The sequence below is a fragment of the Bidens hawaiensis genome, unplaced genomic scaffold (genome assembly GCF_021521415.1).
Source record: "Bidens hawaiensis isolate Kalapana, Puna unplaced genomic scaffold, B.hawaiensis_p1.1 tig00001269_1, whole genome shotgun sequence".
Classification (NCBI taxonomy): domain Eukaryota; kingdom Viridiplantae; phylum Streptophyta; class Magnoliopsida; order Asterales; family Asteraceae; genus Bidens; species Bidens hawaiensis.
The window spans coordinates 1,198,063-1,210,516 of NW_027491072.1; the positions used below are offsets into that span (position 1 = coordinate 1,198,063).

At 37.7% G+C, this 12,454-nt stretch overlaps 1 pseudogene; it reads right to left on the reverse strand.

Annotated features, from left to right (window-relative positions):
• Positions 1 to 2,105: 2,105 nt before the first annotated feature.
• LOC143570547 (uncharacterized) lies at positions 2,106 to 9,642 on the reverse strand (annotated as a pseudogene).
• Between the last annotated feature and the right edge of the window lie 2,812 nt (positions 9,643 to 12,454).

Here is a 12,454-nt window from a genome sequence, read left to right on the forward strand (position 1 = left end):
ACGATCAAGCATGGTTTTACTACTTCGAGCAAAGTCTTCAGAACCTTAAATGGTTGATTCTTCTAAGTGTTAAGGCTTCGAGCAAGCTACACTTCAACGAGCAAGAGTGTTCTTCTATCGAGCATGGATTGCCAATCGAGAAAACAGCTTGATCATACAAGTTTTAACCAAGTGTTACGAGCACATGGGGACAAGCATGAATGCAATAAGTAGATGTCACGTGATCAAAGCAAGGACTTCGAGCACAGTTCAGTTCCCCGAGCAAGATTTACATCCGAGCATGCTAAAGATTGCTGAATAAGAAGACTGAAGACATCAAGAAGAATGAGCTTGCTCGATGGACTAATTCGAGCAAAGCATGGATTAGTCAAGAGGAATGAAGCTTGCTGGAGGAGAATATCTTCTTCACTGAAGATATTCTAAGTAAAGTATGCTCGAGGACAATCGTCGAGCATACCTAGCATAGTGAGTCTGCTCGAGCAAGATTGCTACCTTGCTCGATGACACAACACTTGTATTATTTTGTATTTCATTATGTAATGATTAGGAACTTTTAGAATGAATGTCGGGGTCTATAAATAGGGTCCTAGGTTTCCATTTAGGGCACAGATATCGACGCACACAATACGAGAAACATTCGAAAAGAATATTCTATTTGTTTCCTCGTACAGCCGCCGCCGCCGTCACACACAAAACCCTAGACATTCCTTTCACTATTAAATTAATGACTCATTTATTATAGTGAATCTTTGTCTTTGAATGTGCTCTCATTGATTACTTATTATCATTTCGTTTTTGTTATTTTTCACTCCTTCGTTACCACTTGTTGGATATCCTGATTCCGCCGGGATATTCAATAGGCCTTTGGGTAACAGAGTCGATGTGTTCTTGTCAACCTTTTCTAAGGTTTCACCCGACTCACGGTCCTGACACAATGTAGAAAACACAATGAAAAAAAAAACACTATGAGAAAAAAAAAACAATGATTAATACAATTGTATAACGCAATTTTGTAAAACACAATTTTGGTAATACACAACACGTAAAAAACCCACTAATTTTTTTTAATTTTTATATAATAATATGGTACTCATATAAAAGATAAAAAGACACTCGTTATTATGGTGAATTTGTTTTTCAATAAAAACATCGTAAAAAACAGTTATAGACGTTTTAAAATAATGGGAGAATTTGGCATGTGCCTTGGATGTGGAGAGAGAAAGTCAACAAATGTGTTATTCCTTTTATGTCATTCCCCTTATTTTCACACATGATTTCCACCTAAACTAATCTCAACCCTCAATGTTCCAAATCAATAGACAAGATTACTTCTTATCCTTCTTACAAAAACCATACTTCTTATTATAAGTTAACCCTCGAACTGAAATAACCAAAGTGTTAGACCCATAATCATTATTTTGGGTCACTTTTTTTGTGGCCCAAAAATTTAAAGCACAAATGACAAACCCCAAAAAAACCGAAAGCTAATGGTTTCAAAAATTTAAAAACCGACTCATACACATTCGTACACAGATAAAAAAGAGAAATATACCGCTAGGGGTGCAAATGAGCCAAGCTACTCGCGAGCTACTCGAGATCGGATCGTTAAAAAGCTCGATCGAGCCGAGCTTAATCAAGCCCGAGCCCGAGCTCGAGCCTAAAAATAAGCTCGTTTAATAAACGAGCCCGAGCCCGAGCTTCACTTATCAAGCTCGAGCCGGCTCGCGAGCCTAAACGAGCCTGTCATTTATATAATTTTTTTAAAATACATATTTAATAATTATTAATTAATATATATAATGTTATGAAAAAATAAATAAAAATAACTAATAATATATATTATTTTATACATGAAGTTATAATAGAAAAAATTTATAAAAATAATTATAATTATATAAAAAATTGTTGATATATAGTAAATGAGCCGAGTTCGAGCTTGAAAATTTAATCACGAGCCAAGCTCGGGTTTTGAAAATAGAGCTCGAAACGAGCCGAGCTCGAGCTCAAGCTCTGTGTATGCTAAACGAGCCGAGCTCGAGCCTAGTCAAGCTTGAGCTCGGCTCGACTCGTTTGCACCCCTAGTCATACTGCCAAGTGAAGAATGCCTATAAATATTTAGCTCTCTGGTCAACAGCTTTATCACTATCTTCATCACTCGATGACTCTACTTTAGCATCTTTAACGCGCTTTGCTGACCTGGCAGCCTTCAGCTCCATTTTCTTCCTCTTGAACATTTCCGCTCTCTCCCTGTAAGACCTGCAATAAGTTGCATGTATTTTATTTTCAGTCACTCTTGAGCCATTATAATTTCCCTATTTACGATTTTACCCTTTACCGAAAACCACTTTCTTTTGCTCCACAGTTTCTGCTTCTTCAATCATCTCAGCTGCATCATACTGCATTATTATCATTACAAACTTAAACATTAGAATTGCGGGCGGGCAAATGGAAAAGTGAATAAATGAATATTTGATATTGATTATGAAAATATTTATCAAAACCTCTTCTTCTTCAAGGCGGTTGTCAACCTCCTTCAAGTCTTCTTGTATCAATTTCTCAAACTCCTTGTACTCGTCTCTGCTCAGATTTTTAATGAATAAAATTAGCTGATCATTCGTGAAAATTAACAATATAATTCCATTTTTGTATTAGAAATGGTAGTTTTATTTTTATTCTTTTTAAATAATTAGTGTAATTCTAAGGATGCATACTCAAGTGATAACTTCTAGTAAATATGAAGTATTTAACCTCAAAGTGTATTTCATATAATTCAAGTATGTTCAAAGGATTCATACTCAAGTAATAACTTCAAGTAAATATGGAATATTTGAGTGATGATCACAGTTCTTACATTCAATATCCCTTTTATCACAAGTTGGAGAGTATTAGGCATATAGATGAACCAAACAATTACTGCAAAAAAATTGGTCTAAGGCAACCATTATTTTACAAAAAAAGTTGCATTAGACCTAATGCAACCCTTTTATCAGATAACGCAATTGTTTCTTTCAAATGCGACCTTCTTAAAACGTTTCATTTGAAAAAACAGTTGCGTTATCTATCAAAAAGGTTGCATTAGGTCTAATGCAGCTTCACCTAATGCAGCTTTTTTTGTACAATAAAGGTTGCCTTAGACCAATATTTTAGTAGTAGCACGCATGTTCGTTTAATTTTTGTTCATGCCCGTTAATTAAGAATCTAAACGAACAGTAAATGAGCGTAAACGAACAAAAAGAAAAGCATAAACACACACACACAATTTAAGAACTCTTATAAACCAGCCATTTATTTATATTAATATTATTTGAGGGTAGTTTTGTCGCTTATTATATGTAAATTTATGATTGCAATTTAGTTTCACATATATAAAAAATTTTAGACATGCAAATTGATTATTACATACATATCTAATTTGTTAACTTAAAACATTTGCAAACTTGTGATTACATATATGAAATCAGAAAAATAATTTTAAATATAAAAATAAATAAGTAAATAAAATAATTGGTTGTTAGGATTTTTTGGGTTCGTTTGGTTCATAGAATTTGCAAGAACTAGGTATGGGACCGGAATTTATTCAATAAAATTCCATCATTATTTGGATTTCAGTATTCCATACACTTATCCATGGAATTTAAAACATTCCATTGGAATGTTTGAAGTTTACTAGCATAACCTTGTTTTAGCTGCTTTAGGGCTTCAACAATAGTACCATCCGACCAAAATTAAAAAAGATATTGAAACCACCGTAACGTGTATATTAAACGGAAATTTGGATTATTATCCTAAAAATAACTATCTAAATCTAACAGGGGCAAACGTCTTAAGGTTTAATTTCTAGGATTGCTGGTGTAGATAGTAATTTACATTAATTAGCATTCCAATTCCTTAATCAAGGTTATCAACCAAACATCACATAAAATTACAATGGATTCCATTCAAATTCAAATTCAAATTCCAATTCCTTTTGAAAACATTATGCAAACCAAACGCCCCCTTAAAGTTTTGAAAGCAATGTATATGTATATTTGCACATACATATATATAATTTATATACTTGAATGTTTCTATTAGTATTTAAAAAAAACATAAACGAATGGATATAAATGAACATATATAACGCAACAAATACGAACAAACATGAACGAACGTAACAAAGAAAAACGCATATGAATAAGCATGACTAACACGAGCATATATGAACGAAAGTAGTGAACACAAACATACATGAATGAACATAAATGAACGTGAATGAACAAACGAAACATGTGTCCATGTTCGTGCATTCAATTAACTAATATTTAATTAATAAAACAAAAAAAAATTGTTCACATTTGTTCAGTTATCAAATAAACGAATTTCCCTCGAACCCTTCACAAGCGGCTCACCGGATGTTCGATTCATTTACAGGGCCTAGAGAGTATTTTTCTTCCAAAAAATCATAAACTTAGATCAGAAAATTCTAAACAACTTAAAAGTGATTTTGAACACTTGTTTACATAAGCCAATTGCTTGTGTTGGGAAACAAACTAACAGAAAAATAAAAAGAAAAATAAATAATCATAAAACCAGTACACAAAACAACATGAGGACTTACTTGATATCCAGCTTAACAGGAGTGATTCCACGTGCACAAAGATCAGCATCCTTATCGTCAAAGAAGCCTTCAGGAAGAGCCCGTGTTTGAGTCTCATCACCAACGGTCTCTGAAACCGTACCACTCGAGACATTAACTGTTTTGTTATTATCGCCATCAAATGGATACGCTTGCACGGAACCGGTGTTTTCTTTTTATTGTTGTCCATTAGCTTGGCATTACTAGTTTCTAGCCAAAGGGACAATACTCAGTTTCACTATTCAGTTGAAAAGATATATACAATTAACGTAGAAATTACATAAATAGCCCGATGTATACTTTTATCCAAAACAGAGAATTTTAGGCATCAGTTACTCTTTACCAACTTTCACGTTCGTTATTTAAAAGAACAAATACGTGAACATTGTAATGGGAGAATTCCATGCATACCCCCTACGAACTTGTGAAATATCATATATATATATATATATATATATATATATATATATATATATATAGGGTTAGGTTGGAATAAAAATCCAATTGAGTTGTGAAAACTCTAGAAACTCATTCTCAACCACATGTTTTTAATTAAAGATTAAATCTTGTGGTCTACAATTAAAGTTAATAAAAAATGTAAAAATTTATTTACATTTTCTCTCTCCTGAAAACATATATAAAAATTACTAAAAAAATATAAAAAAAAATAGCAAAACATTTTTTTTTATGTTTTCGATGTTTTGTATTAAATGTAACAACATATATTACATGTAACAAAAAAAAAACGTTTTTACATAGGGTTTTTACGGGTTTTCTCAACTCAAGAGGGTTTTCAAACTATACTTCTCCTATATATATATATATATATATGCCCTTTAATACTAGTTAAAATATTTTATATTTACCCATTTCAAAAACAAAAAAAAATGATTTAACCATAACTTATTAAAACTTTATATTTTCATATTTACCTGTTTTAACCCTAAAATATTATATTTACTCATCAACAATGTTTTTTCATAATATGATTTAATCATTTCATTTTAAACAAGTAGTTTTTGACCTTCTCGCTTTCTTTAAAAAATTTTCAACCGATGACGACACAAGTAAAACTGAAAACTAAATCAGGTTAAAAAACTCATATACTTGATCAGGGTAAAATCAAAAATGGCCATAAATTAATACTCACTAAAAAATTCATATACTTGATCAGGGTAAAAAATCATTCATAAGGGTATATATTAAATTCTCCTTATGTTCAATGGCTAGTTGGAAAAAAGAACAGGTTCGTTTGCTGTATATAAAGATATTAACTAATTAATGATAGAAATCAGCTGAGACCATAGCTGTCAATATTAGTTAATCATAGTTATTAAAAGCCCTCGTTTCTTGCGTCTAGACCCATTTTTCAGGCGAGGCTCAATAAATGTGCTTCTAGTTCCTAGGCGAGCACTTCTGCATTGTCTATGCCAAGAACATGAGAACATAGAGCAAAAGAAACGCAAGGGTTGCTATTGAAACTTAGATCTAGGAGAAGGCAAAGGCATTATATTGATAAATTTTGTTATTCAAGTTTTGGGATCACATTCTAATCTCGACTATTCTAGAACTTTTGGTACTAATTAGATGATATTAAATGTTATATAATAGTTTTTGATTATTTTATTTGAAGAATAGTATTATTTTTCATATACATAATATATTTTAAATGTTTTATTTAAATGCACTTATTTTTCCTCGGGCCCTCACTTTTTTGCGCCTAGGCCCTAGACGAGGCCTATGCGCCTTGAGTGAGCATAACGCATTTAATAACTATGTAGTTAATAGCAACAAGCTACCCATACGCTACGTAGCGATAGCGATGAAATGGCGAAGGCTAATTGATGTTTAGCGATAAGGTATTAGAAAAAAAACAAAAATAGCAACATATACCATTAAAACAGCAAGTAGAATCAATAAATACCACCAAAATAGCAATTACAATCAATAAATAGCCATAGCAATTATAATTATTAAATACCACCAAAATAGCTAAAAAAATAATTTAAAAAAAAAAACAGAAACCACTATTTAGCGATATTAGGTCGCTACAACCCATTTAGCGGGAATCACCTATAAGCTAATTTATTAACTGTAGCAGGCGCAATGAGCGCTATCGACAACAGGGACTGAGACAAGTTAAAAACGAAAGACAGATCATGTATCCCTCCAAATTAACCGAACCCAATAAAAACCGACAGTTCAATTTTATGCATTTTAAAAGACCGAACGGTTTGGTTTTGGTTTTACATCAACCAAAATCCGACCAGACTGGAACCGATCCAAAATGAAAATAAAAAAACAATTTTATGTAATTTGAAGAAATTAACAATGGTGTATCCCAAGAAATGTAGATCGAAATGTGTAATAATCAGTTAATCATTAAATAATAAAAAGATTCAGCCCAAATTCATCATGTTAGGCTATTTTTCAGCCCAAAATTTCCGTGCCCAAATGGTAAAACCGAATTGAATCCATTTTTTAGAACCAAAACCCAACAATTTTCAATAACCAAAAAGCTAAAATTTCGATTTTTGGTTCAGTTTGAGCCTAAGATCGACAAACCCGAACCGAAGCAAACTGAAAACGCCGACTTTAAGTAATTTTAAGTCGAATGTGTAATACTCAATTAATCATTAAAACACAAAAAGATTTGGGCCCAAAGTTTCAGGCTCGGCTCCATTATTTTGGGCCATCTTTTCGAAGCGAAATTTAAAGACCAAATAGTAAAAGCGAAACCGAATCAACCCCACTTTAAAAACAAAAAAAAAAGTCAAAACCAACAGATGCCCGTTGCCCACCCTTAAATATCACACCAAACCGGTCCACTTAAAAACTTGTAAAATTATGAATTTATGATGATAAAGTAATGTGATGTGATCTTATCATTTTGTTTTGTCTTTTTTCCCGGGATCATCAAAGAAGTCAGAAGGAAGTGCACTGCGCTTGAGGTGGTCTGCGCTTGAGGTGGTCTGGTTTGACTTTGATATGGTTCAGCAGGATGCTCGGGTTCAGCTTTATTATGTTCTGTAGAATCCACGGATTTGACATTGTTAACTAGACTAGCAATTTGCTTTTACATTTTTAATCGCCTGTCAAAATCAGCAATTTTATTATTATTATTATTATTATTATTATTATTATTATTATTATTAACATAAAGAGGGGAAAGAATAAAAAGAGCAAGCATACGTATTATTATATTGCTTACAGAGAGACACACATATACAAACATATGTTGATACATATATATATATATAGGCTCAACTGAGAAAACAAAATGTATTCTCACACTCATAGCGCATGCGGTCGGGTAAATGAATATATCTATTAGAGTATGAGTGATTAGTGAAGGATGAGTAGCAATAAAGCATGAGCACACAACTGGTAGGTCCCAGCAGAGCCCAGTTGGACCCGCAAGACTCACCTCAAACAGGGACGTCTGCGCAAAGGCTAAACTCGCAACCCCTTGAAGAGGGACGTCTGCGCAGAAACCAACTGGGCCCGCAGGACCCACCATGCTCAGAGACGTGACGTCCTTACGCGCAGTACGCAAGTTGTTCCCGCAGGAAAAGCCTCCCAATGGTGAAGTACTCCGCCTGTTCCCGCAGCTGCGGATACAAGCCATCAGGGAAGGCTACCTGCGCAGCAAAGCTACACGCACAAGGCACTTAACTCTTAAATAATTCAGTAATGTCACCTGAAGAAGGAGTGAGCAAGCCGGGAACACTCCCGCACAAAGCCGGGAGAACTCCCGCCCAAATGAGCCAGTCCGTACGATACTGGAGGATCTTTTATACTGTACCTGACGAGGTATGGACAAAAGATCTGACCAAGGATACAACAGCTCACTGACAACAGTATGACGAGCAGCACGCTCTTTTACTGTATGTCACTATTAGCCGCTTCCTACTCACCAACCTGTCGGAGGACGTGCATGGCCTGCAGTTGGTGGAACAGGAATAATACACAGCCGGCCTGGTCACTATCAGCCGCTGCCTATCCACCAACCACCAGCATGGCATGTGCGTAGCCCACAGTTGGCAGAACAGGAACACTATTCAGCCGGCTGTACCTGCTTGGAAACCTACCTTCGGCTATAAATACTCCAACACCTTGGAATGGTATTATCTCATCTTATCTCATATCTCATATCTTGATATTACCTGATATCTGCTCTAGTCATTCTCTTAATATACACTTATATTCGAGAGCAATCTAGTCTGATTCTCACGCCGGAGGGTGGTCACAAGGAGGTACCCCCCCCCCTTCTTAGTGACGAGCTCACGGTGTCTGTTTTGCAGGTTATCAGAAGAACCATCTTCGCCGGGTCTAACCCCTCGTGGGAAACATCTATTTAACCCCCAGATTATCCGTAATCTGCCCGGGGTCGATTAGTGTTTCTTCATTGACGAGCTCACGATTAGTGTTTCTTCATTGGCGCCATCCGTGCATAAAAGCTAGAACTTATTCCTTTTCAGTTTTCTCAAAACTTCTGGAAAGATGGTTAAAGTTACTCCGGTCCCAAAACCAACGAGTGACCAAGAAACCCCGGTAACCACAACCCCAGCTACTGGGGGGAATACCGGCGACTACACAGTTTTTACGAACACTACCCCAGTTACCCGAGCTTGGGCAAGTGCAGTAAATAATCTCTCACTAAGATTCACCGATACCAAGTTAGAGAGACAACGAACGAGGCTCCCCCGCCAAACACTCGATGAAGTTAAAGCGTGGGCGGAAGCACGTCAAAAAGAATTCCAAGCTGAGTTGGATGAACGCTTACGTTCAATCCAACAGGCTGATGAATTCGGAGAGTACTTGGACGATGATTCGGAGGAATCCGATAGTGACGCAAACCCTCGTCATAGGGCGAAAGGGAAGCGTAAGGAAACGGACTCCCAACCGAGAAGGCATTTTGGAGAAACCTTCAAACCAAAAAACGCGGGTGGAAACCCACGTGACTTCTCCAAAACATTTAGACCAACTGCTGCAAAAGCGGGAAAGTCCAAATTTGCAAGGGACATTGCGGAAGCAATCGCCCCGAAAAGTGCCAAACAGATGTCCAACATCGGCACTTACGATGGTATATCTGATCCAGACGATCATTTGAACAGATTCATAGCGGGGGCAACCGTCAGTAATTGGACGGAACCTACGTGGTGTTACATGTTCCAAATGACGCTTGTTGGGCCAGCTAGAGCGTGGTTCGATCGTCTACCGGTCCACCACATCTACGATTGGGCAGACTTCCAGCAGAAGTTCAGCCAACAAAGAAAGTATACCGAAGAGCAATGGACAATCCTCAACTGCATCCGAGAGGAAGATGAGTCCTTACCAGACTTCATCACGCGCTTCAATTCAAAGAAGCTAAGTCTGGACACTGTTAGCAAAGATCTTGTTCGCGCTGCTTTCATCCAGGGCGCGAAAGACCCAGAGCTCATCCGCACCTTAACGGGTAAAGATGGCATGCCGTCCACATGGGATGCCATCATGACAGCAGCTAAACGCTTTGCGGAAACGGAGAAGCAACTGGGTAGAGATCTCCCCCAGAGCACAAACCTCTACACCCAGAAAACAAGAGAAGACAACGTCCTTACCGCCCGACTAAACAAAAAGCGGAAGCTAGGCATTTGGCAGTCAAGGGTAAACTTTGACACCTCATCCGGCTTGCAACATCGGTTAGGCGGAAGGGATAACGTACAGTCGAACCAGAACTCCAGATGGACGCCACTCACCAAAAGCGTCACCGAGATATTCGCCACTGAGAAGCTCCCATGGCCAAAGGCTCCAATAATCCGACATCGTCACAATGCTGATCGGAGCAAATACTGTGACTTTCACAGGACAAAAGGCCACAACACTGAAGAATGCACAGACGTGAAGGACATCGTCGAAGCATTTGTCAGAGATGGGACGCTCGCGCACCTCGTGGCGTAACGAACGCTGAGCAGGCTGATGCGTGTAGAACCCCAGTTGGGGAAAACACGAATAAAACTGCAGCTTCAATGTTGGAGACTACATACTGCGTAAACAACGAGATTCCGAACCAAGTGCATATCGGCTCGAAAGGCTCGATGACACTCCCAAGAACATGGAAGGGAGCTCAATTACACAGTCTGCATGTAGATCAATTCCAAACTTGTAAAAGAAAAGGCCCAGAGCCACTTCTAATGGAAATGATTCTCCTTGTCACATTAACGCTGATGGTTTTACATTTATACTTATAAACTTTCCACACTGATGCCGGTCTTCACCACATACATAAGTGGGGAAAGAAGTCGTTGCGTGTGGAAGGCGGCAAAACCCGCATAAACACAAAACGGCAAACCTTCACGCAGGTCAGTCATAGGTAAAGTTCGGTCATCCCACTAAATGAAAGTGCCGGTCTTAGCCGCACAAATCATGATAGAGGAAACCGAACTAACCTATTGATAACCGCGCGTCGAACGGTTAATTTATTCAAAACACTGATGCCGGTTTTCACCGCATAAATGTGTAAAGAAATCGTTGCGTGTGGACGGCGGCAAAACCCGCGTAAGCACAAAAAACAGATGAAGACAACCTTCACGCAGGTCAGTTATAGGTAAAGTTTGGTGATCCCACTAAATGAAAGTGCCGGTCCTAACCGCACAAATCAGAATAGAGGAAACCGAACTAACCTATTGACAACCGCGCGTCGAACGGTTAACTTATAAAACACTTAGAAAATTTCTAACGAAAAGATGAGGAAAACCTCCACGCAGGTGAGATATAGGTAAAGTTTAGCCATCCTACTAAGTGCAAGTGACGGTCTTACCCGCACAATCACGAAGGAGGAAGCAAAACTTCAACCTATTATCTACCACGTTCAAATGTTAACTTATTCTAAACACTTAGAAAATTTCTAACGAAAAGATGAGGAAAACCTCCACGCAGGTGAGATATAGGTAAAGTTTAGCCATCCTACCAAGTGCAAGTGACGGTTTTACCCGCACAATCACGAAGGAGGAAGCAAAACTTCAACCTATTATCTACCACGTTCAAAGGTTAACTTATTCTAAACACTTAGAAAATTTCTAAGATGAGGAAAACCTCCACGCAGGTGAGATATAGGTAAAGTTTAGCCATCCTACTAAGTGCAAGTGACGGTCTTACCCGCACAATCACGAAGGAGGAAGCAAAACTTCAACCTATTTTCTACCACGTTCAAAGGTTAACTTATTCATAACACTTAAGAAATTGCTAAATTAAACTACAGTATGCACAAGCAAATCATACATTGTTTATGCGGCAAAACAAGTGCCAAATTAAACTATAGTATGCATGAGCACGTCATATAACGTTTATAAAGCAAGTCATCCACTGAAAGTAGCGGTCCTACCCGCACAAAGATTTGTATTCCAAAATAATTCAAGTATTACAAGAATGGCCGGGTAACTACCCGCCTACAAGAATATAAATCTATACAATGTAAACCTATCCTAACAGTGGGAAGGGATCTAAAGGTTCAAGCTTCAGGACCACTCCCTCCAAACCCACTTGTACCCGCACCATCAGTTGGCTGTGGCGGTTCAAGGAAGGTCTTAAGAATGGTTAGCCCATCATCAGCAGCAGCAACTTCGTTCACCTTCTCCACCACCGGATGCGGGAAGGCGACATACTGGTTCACTGCTTGGTCATATACAGCTTCAGTATCCACATCATATAAAGGGAAGTTGGAAGGCGGGATGCCCTTCTCAACGAACCCTAGACCAAGCAGGAAGCCGGCCTTTTCCCCATCCTCATGAGAAGCGTTGAGGGCTGCGCTCATGGCATCGTCATATGATGTGTCCGTGAAGACTCGATGCACAACCTACA